This window comes from Quercus lobata, chromosome 5 (genome assembly GCF_001633185.2).
Source record: "Quercus lobata isolate SW786 chromosome 5, ValleyOak3.0 Primary Assembly, whole genome shotgun sequence".
Taxonomy (NCBI): domain Eukaryota; kingdom Viridiplantae; phylum Streptophyta; class Magnoliopsida; order Fagales; family Fagaceae; genus Quercus; species Quercus lobata.
Window position 1 is genome coordinate 30367429 of NC_044908.1, and position 14064 is coordinate 30381492.

Consider the following 14064-nt stretch of genomic DNA (forward strand, 5'->3'; position numbering starts at 1 on the left):
CCCCAGCCCAAAACCTCATGTAGGCCCTCATACCCATAATTCTAACCCACACACATATTCTGACCCAATGAATCCCCCACATGCTAGTACCCAGCCACAACAACATGTTGGACCCCTACAACCAAAAAATTTATAGGAATCCGAACATGCACACCTAAACTCAACAATTAATTTCCTCAACCTTGGTTATCACCATTTACCTTCAGCTCTACCTAACTCATTAGCATTTCATGTTTCATCTCCTCCTGTTTCTCCTCATCAATCTCAAACCTCTGATATACCCTCATCCCAACCCTAACGACAAAAACCCTTTAACCCAGTACCTGATTCCACCTTCTCTACGAGACCCCCTTGGTTGCCCCTTGTTTCTACTGATTTAAGATGGATTTGGGTCGGCTAGGATGGCCCTTTCATAACTAATGGGGAGTTCAGGGAACAGAGACAAACTTCCTCTGACTCCAAGACAAAGAGTGATTCTCTTACTGCTACCCTATTTAATCTTGATAGCATAAATGAGACTCGCTTAAAGGTCATGCAAGGTGCAACGTGAAGTCATGGACAAATCCTGGAATCTTTGGAGTCATTTATAGAGCCTTTAGTTCAAAGGACGATTTAGGTTTGAGTTGGGTAATTCTAGTAATGGTCCTAGGTTGTCCAGGACATAAGTAAAGCGCTATCAAAGTCAACGAACTCATGACAATGTGAACCAAATGGGTTTGGGCCTTGAGAGGGAGGTGAATAGCATAAACAAACAACAAGGAGGGCAAGAAGATGTAGACCCAAGCCCAACATGGGAGACTGAGGTCCAAACCTTGAGTAATCCAGAATTACGGTCTCCGAGATTGAGCCTTGAGTCTCATAATTCTGCCCAATTTGATCCTAGCCTAGCATCATGTGTTCAATGCAAGGACTGTTGGCCCATTTCTGCTTCTACTATGGTTTCGAAGAAAAGATTGAAGGAGGATTTTGGGAGGTTTGGCCGTAACCTTAGACCACGCCATCTGTGTGGCCTCTTTTCAAAGGTGGATATTGGGCAAAATCAAAAGGGTAACTCTATTGTTGAAGAGGACTATCAAGCTCATGCTTAGATTAAGGATAGCAATCAGAATGATATGTACCCTGGATATCCAAAAGGGTTATGGGAAGCTAACCCTAACAAGCTTCCCCATAATCCATGAGGATTCTCAACTGGAACTGCAGGGGTTTGGGCAAGTCCTTTGCAGTTCAGCAATGCCAGAAAATTGCCCTTGAGTCCAAGCCTACCATTATTTTTCTTATAGAGACTCGGCTGGTACAAGGTAAAGGGAGCATTATATGGGAGAAGTGTGGTTTTGCAGAAGGTTGGGAGTTGCCAAGAGAGGGTCTTAGCGGTGGGCTGATGCTTACTTGGTTGCCATAGCTTCAGCTTCATATCTGCTATGAGTCCAAGCACCTTGTCCATACCAACTTAGTGGACAACCAAGGTAACCCACTCTATATTACTTTCGTTTATGGTAATCTTGAAATGTCTAAAAGGGAAGAACTATGGAACAAACTTAGATCTTTAAAATTATTAGCTCATCCAACAATCAAGTTGGTGCTCAGCTATCTCCACGTTGCCCAAGTTTTTAGTTACTAAACAAATTAAATAGAAGTCCCATATTCTATAAAGTATCAATAACATCTACTAGTTTGTACTAGCTAATGGTTTATAATTGATACAATTCAATACATATTATTATCTTATTTCATTTTTTTTTCCATAGGCTCATAGCATAAGCAATGCATGCTTCTTAAGGCCCTAACACAACCAATATTAGCTGCAATAGAATGCATAGTATTTCTTAGGTCTAATGCAACGTACCTCTAGCTTAGACATTATAGAATTGAGAAAACACAAAAAGGAGAATTTAATGCAGTATCAATAATGATAATAATAATAATAATGATAGTAAAAAAAGGAGCCCAAAAGGTTGGTGCACCAGTGACTAGCCACTGGTAATAATTATATGAAGGAATTGATTCTTGTAGTTGACATTATGATACTTGAATGAATCACATCCAACTTGGACTTCAACAGGTCAAACTTTACCACACACAGCCAGTAGAAATGATTCCTTTCACATCCATAACATCTTCTTTATTGGGCATTGCAGCGTTGACAACTTCAATCTTAAGAGTGATATTTATTTAATTTTTTTTTTTTTTGGGTGCGCGTGGATGTGCAAAGTGTTGAAACACAAATTGAGATTGAATGAATTAAAAAAAAAATTTAAAAAGTGTTAAAGAGTTAAAAAGTTAAAGTTTAAAAATAAGATGGTAAAAATTAATGTGAGATGAATTAGTAGTATTGCACTCCATTTTTGCCTCTTCTTAAAATTCATTCCAAAAAATATTGCAATGTGAGAACAGTGCAATGTGGTATAAGATGAAGAATTTGAAGTATTTTAGAAGATTAATGAGGTTGATGGCACTCTAATTCATTTAGGTTATAGAATCTTGTCCCAAATAAGTGTGTCACATACAAAATGAGTGCAATGCACATTGTGAGCGTAGAATTTCCACAAATTTCTGATTCCATGGGGGGTTTGGCTTACCTCTAGTATTTTTTTTTAATTCGACATATTCTTTTGTTCTAAATATACAATAAAAAGTGATAGTGGGTTTTAATTTTCACATTTTATTTAGTTAATGGGTGATGTGACAGTTTTTTATTAAAACAAAAAGAGATTTTTTTTAAAAAAAGTATTGGAGATAAGCTAAACCTATTCTATGGAGTCTAAAATATTAATACAGCTTAATTGGTGTTTAATGCATTTAGACCCTCATCATATTTACTTAGGCTCTTGCACTTAAATCGAACAATAATTGGGACATGAAAAGCAAGAAATCTCTATTTTGCCATTCTTTGATTCTTGCATAGCCTTTTGGTTATGTTATTTTAATTTTTAATTTATGAAAGTCTTTTGGCTTCTTTCACATATTGGAAAATGAGTGTGAGTTAAAGAGGTTTAAAGTCTGTGCTGTATATTTAAGAGTTAGGCCTTTTTGGATATACACCACTGTAAGTTTCTTTAAAACCTTCTTCCCTCTCCCCGTGTGTGTATGTTAAAAATATTTAGTATTCTCAAAAAAAAAAAAAAAAAAAAAATTCCACTTCTACAAAAATAACTATATAATTCTTTTTACTAGTAATTTACACACACACACACACTCAGTGAATCTTAAGACAACAATTTAAATTCAAATTTTAACCATCCATGAATAACTGGGATTTGGAGAATCCATGTACTAATATGTGCTTCTTAATAATAATGAAATAACTGTAAAGAAATAGATATTCAAGTAGAAATTCATACTTAATAAAGCAGCCTTGTAGATCATATGACAAGGTCTATTCAACCACCAAGCTTAGTGCCATTAGAGGTGATAGATTGAAATCCTAATAAACTCATAGAAACAGTGCACAAATTACTAATAGAATTTATTTGAACTTCTTAATGAAGTCATAGATGTGAGAACCGATTTCCTCTGCTCTTTCTTGGTTGATGAAGTGACCCACCCCTTCCATCACAATAGCTTCCTCCAAAAATGGCATATCTTTCTTGAAATCACCATTGTGTATGTATTCCTTTGTCCTCAGGGTGGTGTACACCATGTCCAAATCCCCCACTATGAACTTCACAAGTACCTTCACTTGCACTCTGGTCCATTTTTCTGTGACCTCCCAATTTCTGCAATAATCAGAAACTAATTCTCAAACGTTTGTTTTATGAATACCAAAGTACTGGGACATTTAATGTTAAGGAAGGCCAAGATTTAAGTTTCATGCTTATATTTTATGTGAACCCAAGATTTTGGTTCTTTTGTTGATTAAAAATGTGCCGGGTGAGTGTCTTCGAAGAGGATATCTCCATTTGAAATGAATCAATCTCATGTTTCATATTAAATATTACAAATCTGAGATATAGTCATTTAAAAAAACATGACTCTATGCAAAGTTAGATTTAAGAATTAAAACCTTAAACGTGAAATGGGCATGTAGAATTTGTTACATATCAAGTCTTAAGCATAAGAAATGTTTTGACATTTAGATTTTTAAACATTTTCATTGAAGTTTGTAACATATTGGTCAATTGCTCGGTAGTAGTTCAATCCTCCAGTGAAGCCTTTCTGGTCAAATTTTGTGACATAATAAGTAAGCTCTTCTTTTGAAAGCCAAGAGGGCAAGGAAATTGAAGCATTGGTACGGATTCTAAATGCATTTCCTTTAGGGAAGTAGGGTGGACTTGGTTTTCGAATTGAGAAAATGGTCTTGACTACATTTGCTATACCTATTTCAGCAATCTCAGCTTCAATTTCTCCTGGTGCCTACAACACATATGGAAATATCAAAGTAAAATTGGGTGTCAATATAAGATATTAGTTACCAAGTTTTGGTTTTCAATTTTCAGAGTCCAAGATTAGCCTCTTATAACTTGGAATGTAACGTGCACTAAAGTCTAAGCCTAAAAATCTTAAGCAAGAATCATAACAAAGCAAATAATGTGACTTAGAGAGCCTTTGCTCAAATCAAACAAGTGATAGGCCAAAAACGAATTGACCCCTTGTGATAAATTAATTGATTAATAGCCAAGTTTATTAATTAATCAAATTAATATGCAAATCGCGTGATAGCACAAACAAATCACCAAATAAATAAATATGCAGCGGAAAATAAATGACACGGTGATTTGTTTACGAATGGGGAAAACCAACATGGCAAAACCCCACCGGGTGATTTTCAAGTCACCACTCTTGAAATTCCATTATTATCACAACAAGCGGTTACAAGTAAAGAAATCCCAGTATCTTATACCAATCTATAGTTGAATCCTTACCCCAATACCCAATTAAACTTATTCTGTAGTGATAATTTCCCCTTTTGATGCATGGCTTCCAAGTACGTGACTAACCAATTGTGTGGATCCCAGTACGCGACTTCAATCACCAACTAGAGAAGGTTGTTGGCTGCAAAGTTCTTCAGTTCATCCACATGATGAAGATCAAGAAGATGCTTGGTCACAAAACCCTACAGTGCACAAATATAGCAACTTCTTTAGAAGAGATGAACAAGGGCAAAACTTTGTATCCGGTTACAAATTGCTTGAACAAACTTTGCTCAACACTTGTGTAACTTGTGTATACTATGACGACCCTTAAAATAATCATTTTATATGTCTAGGTTTGTGAGAAAAGAAAGCCCAAATACATAATCACGTATTAGAGTCAAAATAGAACTGGAATTCTATTTTCATAAAGCTCGACAGATACCTGTCTGTCAAGATGTTATCGAGTAGCTATCGAGCTTTAATGAACAACACTTCTTCAGCTTGAATCTTGGATAGACTTGCATGTCTTCAACACTTGTTCTTGAAACACAGTTTATTGAAGTATTAAACATATCCTAGACTTACCCAAATACAAGTAAAGTGCGTTTTGTCAGATGATAAGCCAATTACATAAAATAGTGACATATGTTCCTAACAAGTGACTCACATATGTCCTAACAATCTTCCCCTTTGGCAATCAATGACAAAACCACAGAAAACAAATGAATATAAGAGATAAATCATAAATCATTCAACTCATATTCACTTGTTGAATACAATAAAATCTATCCTAACACAAACTCTTGAAAAACTCATCAAGGCATCTTTGTGTGAAACATAAATAATAGATTGCATACAAGAATTAGAAACATGCATATAAAGATAGAAAAGAAACAACACCTGTAAAGGTAGGTGAAAGAAACATATATCAACATATATAAAGAAAATAAGTAAAATGTATGTCAAAAGTGGTCACAAGACCCATGTACAAGAATAAATGTATCTAAAATAGAGAAAAGAAAAAGATACAAGTAATCCTCACTACATCCCTAAAGATATCAACACTCCCCTAACTAAAATTTCCTATACTAAATCTCCCCCTAAGAATGACTACTCTCATGTCTAAAACTACTTTCCCTTTTTGTCACAAGTGACAAAGGATAAGAGTGTCAAGTAGACATCTCATTGGTAGAGCTAGCATCTCCATCATCATCATCCAAAGCATCATCGTCATCACCATCATCATCATCCTTATCCTCAGAATCAGATGCCACTAGAGGAGGTGGTGGAGGAGAAGCCTCAAAAGCATAACAACCTATGGTCGTCTGCCGCCGTGCAATACGACCAACACGAACGTTCACCTAATACAACTTTGTAGAGAGTGTATCAAGGCGAGCCTCCATGCGTTGCAGTTGCACCATGATGTCTCCTAGAGTCACATCGCTTGTAGAAGAGGAAGGAGTAGATGGGGATAGAGCAAAACGAGATGGAGTTGAATGGGAAGGAGGAGATGCTGAATTCGACTACCGTGACCTTAATTGCGCCTCGCTACATTTAATGGTAGCATAGTCTATGGCACACATGACAGAAAAATGGTCGGAAGAGGGAAAGGGAACAGAAAAATGGCATAGAATCCATGTGGTAGCTGAAGGGAAAATGAGCTTATTACGGGTAGCCGTATCCCTATACATATCTAAGATAGAAAGAATAAAATGTGAAGGAAAATCTATAGTGAGGTGCTCTAACAAAGCTAGCAAAAATCGAGCATGAGGCTCTGTGATAGAGTTATAATGAGAGTGGGTGCAAAACAAAAGTCATCACCATGTTTATGAATCTAGGACCTTTAGCAAAGGCCTTACATGGTGTAAACTGATGATCACCCCAATCTACAGGACGCTCACAAATGGTAAAAATCATCTCGTCCTTGAACACAGTCCTCAGACGCTCACAACCGGGGTAGTCAGGATGCTCTACCCTCGGAATATGAAGCACATCCGTAACAAGCTGTGTTGTGACTATAATGCGTGTACCTCAAATGCGAGTAGAAAAGAGAGGTACAAAAAATTGAATCCCTGCATGTTGGAGTAAAACTCCTGGATCAGTACGGATGGACAAGTGACCAAGACGTCACACAGTGACTCCCATCCCTGACTGTGAATGACAGTGGGAAGGTCAGTGTCAGCGAAGTCCGCCAAAATGACTCAGCGTTCTGAATGAACGCCTTGTCAAGAAAAGTTCTCTGAGAAGTCCTTTTAGGCATCCTCATCACGAAACAGAATATGAGAAGGAGTAGGATTAGAAAAAGATGATGCCCCGTAATGAAGAGGGTTTTGGGACAGAGCAGATTTACGCTTAGGTGCCATAAACACGACTAATGTAAATAGAAAGAGAGAGAGAGAAAGGGAGACAATTAGAAAAGTCCCAAAGCAATTCAAATATAACAAGTATATTGAAAAGAGAGTACGTATGCATGGGGAATGCATGAACATGTGATATGCAAAACAAATTGTATCATGGGCTCAGCCCAATCCAATCCTACCAACACACAATCAATTTGCACACATCTAAATGCATGATAATATGTTATAATGCTTATGTGGTGCAATGCATGAGATTTTAAACTCATTTAATCAAAAACCCATCCTAAAAATTTTAGTAACAACTCATTAATTTTGAAAAAGTCCAAAATTTTTCAAAAACCCCAAAACCTAGGTCTAAATGCATGAAATGCATGAAAAATGAGAGAAAAAGAACACATACCAAGTGATTAGAAGTAAGGAAAGGCCGAAAATCACGTGGGTTGAAGGTTTAGAGGGAGAAGAAAGTGTTTGAGAGGTGAATAGGCACAGATAGATCAAGAGAGATCGAGGAAATGAGAACTGGATCATGAAAAACCTATATATAGATCCTCAGTAATTCTCAACAAATAGAGGTGTCGAGAGGTATTGAGACATCTGTCGAGAATGATGTCGAAAAACACAATGTCGATAGATACAGCTGTCGAGAAGGTATCAAGAAACAAAGTAAGGACACAAGAACAGAAGCTCAATCGATCCACCAACTGTCGAGAAGCTATCGAGGGTCCAGGAACTTTCTCGATCGATCCACCTAGCTGTCGATGATCTGCCAAGATTGTGATAAGAACAAAGCTTAAGAGCTTAATAGCTAGCCAGGTGTCAAGGAGGTGTTGAGATAGCTTAAAAACTATTTTTCAAGAAGGGAAAAACACAGATATGAATGCAATAAAGCATGCAACTCAACCAAAGATCCAGTCAACATTTTAAGCTCTCAAAATCATCTCTCAACAAAAATATTAAGCACAATGATCCCAAAAACACAAACATACACTAGACAAGTCTAACCAATTTTATATTTCAAAAACTGGTTAAGACAGTTTAGTGAGCATACATTAACACATGTAAAACCTTGTGATGACCAAATCACATTGTACTTGCACATGTATCAAAAGTAGCAAAGAATATTGCGTGTTGTGTGTGAAAAATATCTCAAGATTACATAAGTGTATACTTGTTATGACGATTTGAGATATGAGAAAATCAATATAACTCACACACAATCATAACTGTTTGATCGAGACTATCACTTTCGAGGTACATCCTATAACTCCCACATCTCCTAAAATACATGCTTGCAATCATATTTAAAGTATTTTTGATCTTTTTTCTTTTCATTTTCTTTGCATATTTTTGTTTAAGCAAATCATGCATGGGCATTTAAGAGAGAGAAAAGAAATACCCAATGATGGTAAGCATTTGACATTTCAATTTTGCTATGCCGAAGCACACAAATGTCATTGACACTGCATTTTTGCTATGCGGAAGCATACAGATGTCATTTCATGATTGCGGGCTACAATGGTGAGATGGTTATTTATAACTTTCTCTTAGGATTTTCTAGTCATTCCCGTCAAAAAGAGTGATACGAGTGTTAAGTATAAGAGATTACTTAATTTTACTCATCACAAACAAGAGCCACAAAACTCACTTGCTTAGTTGTGCATAGAGATGCTCATCTAAGCTACAAAAGATACAAAATTTAGAAAAATTTGTTTCAATGGCCATCCAAGGTACACAAGTACCAATGTACACAAACACATACTGGTTTTGTATTTTTCTGATTTGATTTTTCAAAAAAAAAAAAATTATATGAAAAAAAAAACAAAGCAAAATTGAAAAATAGCCAAACAAAAACATGTTAAGCAAAACAAAGCATAAAAAATGGATGCAAATGCATAAGGAAGAAGGAGGAGAGAAAGAGATCAATCCATGGAGATAACACCAATGTTTTGACGAAAGAATTCAAAACGTTTGCTGTTAAGAGGTTTGGTGAACAAGTCAGCCTTCTGATCATCAGTGCGAATAAACTCAAGAGTGAGGATATCATCTTCGACAAGCTCCCTAATGAAGTGATGTCGAATCTCTACGTGTTTGGTTTGAGAATGTTGAACCGGATTCTTAGAGATGTTGATGGCATTGGTATTGTCACAATAGATGGTGAGATGCTCTTGATAAATACCATAATCATGGAGGAGTTTTCGCATCCATAGGAGTTGGGTGCAACAGCTACCGGTAGCGATGTACTCAGCTTCTGCAGTGGATAACAAGATGGAGCTCTACTTTTTGCTCATCCAAGAGACAAGATTGTTACTCACATAAAAATAACCCCCTCGATGTACTCTTTGTACCATCAACATTCCCAGCCCAATTGGCATCAGAATATCCAACTAAGACATCATTTGTGTCCTTGTTATACCACACACCGAACTCAGCAGTGGTTTTGACATACTTTATAATTCTTTTTAAAGCAGTCATATGGGATTCTTTGGAATTAGCCTGATATCTAGAACATACTCCAACACTATAACTAATGTCAGGTCTACTAGCAACAAGGTAAAGAAGACTATCTATCATGCTTCTATATAGGGAAGAATCTACACTTTTGCCTAACAAGTCCACAGTGAGTTTAACATTTGAGCTCATAGGGGTTTTAACAGAACTAGCAAATTCCAAACCAAACTTTTTCACAAGATTCTTAGCATATTTAGATTGAAATAGAAGTATACCTGAATCCTGTTGACGAATTTACAATCCAAGAAAGTGAGTCAGCTCTCCAATCATGATCATCTCGAACTTGGCTTGCATGAGTTTTGAGAAGCCATGAGCAAGCTCATCCTTAGTCGACCCAAAGATAATATCATCAACATAAACTTGAATAACTATTAACTCACCATCTTCCTTTTTGATGAAGAGAGTCTGATTAGCTTTTCCTCTTGTGAACCCATGTGACACCAAGTATTGTGTGAGCCTCTGAAACTTTGAATCCTTGACAACCTTTGTTCCCTCATAGGTTGTTTGGAGGATGGTCCATGCTTCCTTAGTAGTTTTAGTGGAGGATATCTTCTTGAACTCCTCATTGGTGACCGCATTGAATAAGGCATTCAATGCCTTGCTGTTGAAATTTGCCGCCTTGATCTTGGCATCGTCCCAATCGGTCGGCACTTCTGTAGGCTTAGCCTAGCCTAATTCCATAGTTTGCCACACTTTTTCATCTAAAGACTACAAGAATGCTCTCTTGTGTACTTTCCAATATGCATAGTTAATGTCATCAAATAAAGGAGATATAATTAAAGACTATCCTCTATCCATGACAAATAGGAGTCAATGGATTAACACAACAAAGATTAAAACCTAATCAGAGTGTGCCTGCTCTAATATCACTTGATAGGCCAAAAAAGAATTGACCCCTTGTGATAAATTAATTGATTAATTAGCCAAGTTTATTAATTAATTAAATTAACATGCAAAGCGCGTGGCAGCACAAAAAAATCACCAAATAACTAAATATGCAGCAGAAAATAAATGATACGGTGATTTGTTTACGAATGGAGAAAACCTACACGGCAAAAACCCTACACCTGAAATTCCACTATTATCACAACAAGCAGTTACAAGTAAGGGAATTCCAATACCGTATACCAACCTACAGTTAAACCTTTACCCCAATATCCAATTGGACTTGTTTTGTAGTGACAATTTCCCCCTTTAATGCGCGGCTCCCAAGTACGTGATTAACCAATTGCACGGATCCCAGTACGCGACTTCAATCACCAACTAGAGAAGGTTGTTGACTGCAAAGTTCTTTAGTTCATCCACATGATGAAGATCAAGAAGATGCTTGGTCACAAAACCCTACAGTGCACAAACACATCAACTTCTTCAAAAGAGATGAACAAGGGAAAAACTTTGTCTTCGGTTAGAAATTGCTTGAACAAACTTTGCCCAACACTTGTGTAACTTGTATAAAATAATCCTTTTATATGTCTAGGGTTGTGAGAAAAGAAAACCCAAACACATAATTATGGATTAGAGTCAAAACAGAACTGGAATTCTGTTTTTCATAAAGTTCGACAGATACTTGTCTGTCGAGATGCTGTTGAGTAGCTGTCGAGCCACGGGGCTGGAACAATTTCTTAAGCTCGATAGATAGCTAGTTGTTGAGCTTTAATGAACAACACTTCTTCAACTTGAATCTTGGACAGACTTGCATGTCTTCAACACTTGATCTTGAAACACAATTTCTTGAAGTATTAAATACATCCTAGATCTACCAAAATACAAGTAAAGTGTGTTTTGTCAAAGGATAAGCCAATTATATAAAATAGTGACATATGTTCCTAATAAATGACTTACATATGTTCTAACAACAAGCATGCTTACCTAACTGTTTTAGTTATTTCATAGAAACTAGGCACCAAAGAGGTAAATGGGATTAAACAAATAAGATTTTATACTAAAACATGATCATTTAAGCATACAAGAAGCCAAATTTGGTTATGTTAACGAAACAAGAACCTGAAATCTGCATATATAATAGTCATCTCCAAAGAAATCTCGCATTCTATCCATTGGCTTCATCTATGGACTCCTTGGCATGAATGGAACACTAAGGCACACAAATACCTTCACTCTTTCAGGCTTAAACATGCACAAGTACCAACCCATGATGGCTCCCCAATCATGTCCTACAAGAAACAGTTGCTCCACACCCAGTGAATCAATGAGAGCAACAAGGTCATTGACAATGTGATCACAAGTGTAGCTGGTGATGGAAGTTGGTGTATCAGTGTCACCGAAGCCCTAGAGAACTGGTGCTATAGCATGGTATCCAAGTGAGCTCAAAGCATGAATTTGGTGGCGCTAGGAGTACCAAAGCTCAGGGAAGCCAAGGAGGAATAGTACTACTGGGCCTTGTCCTTTTTTTGCTATGTGCATTTTGATGCCATTGACACTCACAATCCTATGATCTATCCCCTCCATACCTATCTCTCGTTGTCTAAGAAGTAAAAACTCTTTTTTTCTCTTGTTCTTTCGCATGAGCTTGAGCTTCATGGGTTGGTGGAAGTAGCTAGCTGGTGGATTTAAAGAGAGGTGTTATGAACAGTACAGGAGTTAATGCAGAGCACAAAAAAGTTGAATCTCTAATTAAATAACATTGCTACTACTTTTGGGAAGGGCTAGCGTGGCTTTTCAAGGCAAAGGACAGTCGGGGAAGAACACAGTAACATAACATTAATGCTGGAGCACATGTTAGATTGGTTGAACAAGGAACTTCTCCGAGAAAGTATGTCCATATCAGGATTACGGACAAAATGGGCTTTTGCCCTTTTCCACAAAACTAATTAGCCTTTTGCCCTTCTTCCCAAACTAAATAGGAAAATGCCCCTCTTTTGAAACTCGACTTTCTCAAAATCGAGTTAAAAAAAAAAAAAAAAATTCTAAAGCCTTATAGTGACGTTTTTAAGGACCTATAGTGACGTTTGAAGAACCTATAGTGACGTTTTATAACTTGATATTCACATTTATGGATATCAAGTTACGAAACGCCACTATAGGTCCTTAAAAACGTCACTATAGGTCTTTAAAAATGTCACTATAGGGTTTAACTCGATTTTGAAAAAGTCGAGTTTCAAAAGAGGGGCATTTCCCTATTTAGTTTGGGAAGAAGGGCAAAAGGCTAATTAGTTTTGTGGAAAAGGGCAGAAGCCCATTTTGTCCTCAGGATTACATGTAATCATACATGATAGCATTTTTTAAACTTTATACTCGCGTACATTCATTCACCAAAAAAAACTTTGAAAGCATAATTCTATGCCAATTTTGTGAAGACATTGTTAAAACCATCTATAGCTTATAGCTAATGGGATGGGCCAAAATACAATGATGACTCAATGAGTGTCTTTTCCCATTTCAGTTTTAAACTATGGTGATATTCATAAAATTAGAAATTTCAACCATGGGATTTGTTCCTCTTAATAACTTTGCTATTGACACAAATTTCACTCTTTAATTTTTATTTTTGCAATTTGTTGTTCCTCTTATCAACTCTGCTATTGACATAAAATTTCACTATCTTTAATTTTTATTTTTGAAATTTTTTGTTGGCAAGTTTTAATTGGTTGACAATTATTTTTACATAAGCCTACCATTAAAGGCATGTTTAGTATACTGAATGAAGATTATGACAAGAATCGTAATATTTATTATTGAAAATAAAATGTATTGTGATAGATTAACTAAATCTGTTCATAAAGTTTGGTTATGAGTAGTAACATTAGAATATAACTTAAGATTTATTTTATGAAATATCTTACTTAAAGAATTATATTTCTTTATATATATATATATATATATATATATACATATATATACATATTTTTTAAATTGAGAGAGAAATGAGTTATTTTTTTATGGTTTTTTATTTTTATAACTGTTACTTGTATATGACAAGTTTGTTTATTTGAATATATATTAATTTTAGAAATCATTGCACTTGCTAAAGAATAGCTACTGCAAATTTTTTAAAGAACAATAACTATTCCTCATTTTGAAAAATCGCTATTCTTAAAGAATGACTATTTCATGTAGTGTAAAAATAACTAACTAAAGAATAGCTAAACCATATGAATAGCTATTACATTATAATGTCTATTATAATCTACTAAATATTTACCACTGATGAAGTGTAAATCGTCAGTCTTTGTAAGTGTGTCTAGATGGAGCCGAGTCCTCATCTGCATTTCTGCAAATATGGGAAGATGGCTCCTTTGAGGTGGTCACCGGTGTGGTGCCTGCCAACATTTCTGATGCCAAAGTTAGTATAAGGAAGCCTTTAGAAAATAACACAAAATATCAGA

General features: G+C 36.0%; 1 pseudogene; it reads right to left on the minus strand.

Annotated features, from left to right (window-relative positions):
* Positions 1–3463: 3463 nt before the first annotated feature.
* Positions 3464–12187, minus strand: LOC115990317 (annotated as a pseudogene).
* Between the last annotated feature and the right edge of the window lie 1877 nt (positions 12188–14064).